Source organism: Bos grunniens, chromosome 11, assembly GCF_055505025.1.
Source record: "Bos grunniens cultivar Pamir isolate PY7600 chromosome 11, Bosgru_T2T1.0, whole genome shotgun sequence".
NCBI classification, from domain to species: Eukaryota; Metazoa; Chordata; class Mammalia; order Artiodactyla; family Bovidae; genus Bos; species Bos grunniens.
In genome coordinates this window covers 23,204,114-23,208,012 of record NC_141175.1, presented here as the reverse complement: position 1 = coordinate 23,208,012, position 3,899 = coordinate 23,204,114, and positions in this window count along the sequence as shown.

The window sequence follows — 3,899 nt, the reverse complement described above, 5'->3', positions numbered from 1 at the left end:
GAATGAAAAGAAAGAGTGTTATGAAACAAATGTGTTCCTAGGCAGTGAGTAATCAGAAATATACTGGAATAATACTGTTTCACAGTGATGATATCAAAGCCATCTATCACTGTGATTACAATATGCTGAGCCGCTGCATCACAGCTGTCCATGAGCTGCAGTATGTCTGGCTGCCCCACAGCAATATTGCAATTTTAATTAACATTTGGGGAGCAGCAGATCAGCTCAACAGTTCTTCTCATTTAATTGACAGCCTTTTGAAAATCGGGCTGCTTGTTTTATGCATGGACCATTGCTTACCACCTGCAGGATTTATTTGGATGGGTAGCTATTAAATCTTATCTGTTATCATCATGAAGCCAAATACACATAATTTTTGTTTTGAAGTGCACTTCAAGGAATGAGTTCACACATTAAAGGAGCTATGTTTTATAAAGGAATAGAGGACATTTTTTCTATTTATTTTGATCCTTCATAGAGAACATTTAGAGGATATACTGATATAATCTTTAGACACAGAAGTATACTTTATAGACGTTAATACTAGTACTTGGGGTAGAAACAATTTTTGAAATAGAATTCCATGAATGTTTTGAGACATACAGTAGATACTGTTGGTTGCTTACCTAGCATCACTCTCATCTTATTCCTTTGTAACAGAATCCTGGAGTTCTTCAGATACTCATCTCTCCAAGTTTGTGAATCTCATTCAGGAGTTATGGAGTCTATTCACAGCTCCATTAAATGGACTGAGAAAATCACAATAATCATATCTTCCTTTCTGATATTTGAATCAAGAATGACCACATGATCTAACACAAGTTGAAGTGGTTTACCAAAGTTTCTGTGAAAGTGTCCTTCTGTGTTTCCAACAGATGATGTTTCCTTCAAGTATCTCAGCTTTTAGGCTGAATATGTGAAAATGTCATTTTGTTTTTACAATCTCACATCATCCTATAATCTTGTGAGGAAGATATTTCATGGACTTAAATGTGGTCATTTCTATGAGATGCTATTGATGGATCAAATAAAATGTGGATGGATTATTGATCATTCAATTTAATAATATGAATATCACAAGGATCTAGATACCATCAATATCCATGGGATACTGGAAACAACCCAAGGGTTCATCAACAGATGAGTGGATAAATGAAATGTTGGATATATATTAAGTTGAGCATTACTTAGCTATAAAAAGGAATGAAGTTCTGATACATGCAGCAGCAGGAATAAACCTTTGATATATTATACTGAATGAAATAAACCAGGTACAAAAGAATAAATATTGCATGTTTCCACTTACATGACATATTTAGAATAGGTGTATTCATTGCAAGTTTCCCAAGGGTGGCACAGGGTGGAGGAGTGGAAAATGGGGAGTTACTGGTTAATAAATATATAGTTTCTGGTTGAGATAATGAAAAGTTCTTGGAATAGATAGTTGTGATGGCTGCATAGCATTGTGAACATAAAATGCCACTGAATTATACACTTAAAAGTGGTTAAAATGACAAATTCTAAGTTGTATACATATATATGTATCTTATGACAATAAAAAAGTAAAAGATTTTATAGATGATTGATATAGACAGTCCTTTCAGAGAATTTTCTATAAAATAAGTAGAGTTATTAAATGCTATTGGACAAGTAAGTGTGGGATAAAATCAGTATGAAAACTAAAAGTATTATAATTGTCATAATTAGTGACACTTAAGGACAGGAATGCATTTTGAAAATGTAACAGAGGAGAAATTTTAAAGATAAACTGAAAGAAAAGTAAAAAGAGAAAAAGTATATTCCCAGTAAATGGATTCTCTTTGAAAATTGAGATTGAAAAGGGGATATTATTTTGGAAAGGACATATCTGGCTCTTTGGAATTAATGAAGAGATGGATCTAACTGTATCATATGCACATCAATGTAAAGGAATAGAGGTGCGTATTTCACTTTCAACCATTCCATGGGCTCTATTGACAAATGTATTTATGTGGAATGAGTGTAATAGTAGGCCTGCAATTATTAGACTGAAAATGCTATGAAAGGTTATTCTAATTAGAAACTCATCTAGAGGTGAAAGAGAAGTTGCTGATTAAGCACTGGCTCAAATCTGTAGTTTAATTCAGATTAATGAATCTGAAAAGTAGTCGCTAATAAAATAGGGTATAAAATAGTAGAAGGGATCACAGTTACTGCATTCTCAATAATCAAGAAGCAAACTTTTATAGATGCAAAATACCAATGAATGTATTCATTTGGTTTAACAAATTAAAACAACAAAGCAAACAAAAGTAAACAAAATTAAGCTCAGGATATGTTTGCTATGAATATATTAATTTATTTTAATAAATTAAATGTTTGTTTTTATATGCAGAATCATCAATGGCTTAATGCATACTTGCTATTTTTTTGCCATCTCATTTTTGCTCTCACTCAAATTAAGGTTAGATAGGCTAAAATATTTGATTGCCATATAAGGTCCAAACAGTCCATCCTAAAGGAGATCAGTCCTGGGTATTCATTGGAAGGACTGATGCTGAAGCTGAAACTCCAATACTTTGGCCACCTCATGTGAAGAGTTGACTCATTTGAAAAGACCCTGATGCTGGGAGGGATTGGGGGCAGGAGGAGAAGGGGACGACAGAGGATAAGATGGCTGGATGGCATCACCAACCTGATGGACATGAGTCTGGGTGAACTCCGGGAGTTGGTGATGGACAGGGAGGCCTGGAGTGCTGCGATTCATGGGGTTGCAGAGTTGCATACGACTGAGCAACTGAACTGAACTGAAGGTTCAAAGGGCTAAAATAAAAATGAGCATAGGAGAGGGACTCCTAAATCAGAATGTGAACTGAAAGAAGTCTTCCTGGAATGGATTACAATTGTCTCATTTCTTTAAAAATGAATCTAAATAAACTCTAATATAATAAAAACTCAGTCTTGTCCGACTCTTTGTGAACCCATGGACTGTAGCCCACCAGACTGCTTTGTCCATGATGATTCTCCAGACAAGAATACTGGAGTGGATTGCCATTCCCTTCTCCAGAGGATCTTCCTGACCCAGGGATCAAAGCTGCATCTCCTGCATTGAAGGCAGATTCTTTACTGTCTGAGCTATAGGGAAGTCCCTATAATAAACACTGAAGAAGAATCTATCTAGGCAGTTCTTAATCCTTGAGGGAAATTACAAAGATATCATCCAAAGTAGTGAATGCCATGTGATATACATACTTTGATACTTTTGCTTATCATATAATTGAATGGATGAATAAACAAAGATGTTGCACACACACGCACACACAAACACACAACGGAAAACTTCTCAACCATAACAGAGTTTAAACATGCCATTTGCAATAACATGGATGGACCTTGTAAGTATTTTTCAAAGTGATATAAGTCAGATGGAGAAAGAAAAATACCACATGATTTCATTTTTATGTGGGATATAAAAGGCAGATGAACAAAATAAATAAATGAACATAGACACCGAGGACAGAATGATGGTTACCAGAAGGGAAGGAGCAGGAGGGAAGGCAACAATGGGTGTAAGGAATCGACTATATGGTGAAGGCTGGGAACTAAATGTTTGGTGGTGTGCATACTATAGTGTATAGAGAAGTAGAAGCATAAGGTTGTAGACATGAAACTGATATATTGCTATAAACCAATGTTGCCTCAATAAAAATGAAACAAAAGGTATTCCTTAGATATACTTCACACAATACTTGTGTTATTATTTCTACTTATAATATTACTTCTACTAATATTAAATAAATATGACGATAGTCAGTACCATCTACAATGTTATTGTTTATTTAGACATGCAAGTTTGTTTACATATACTGTTTGGGTTGATCGTCATTCAACAGTTGGCAAATGAGGGACCTAAAAGTTAA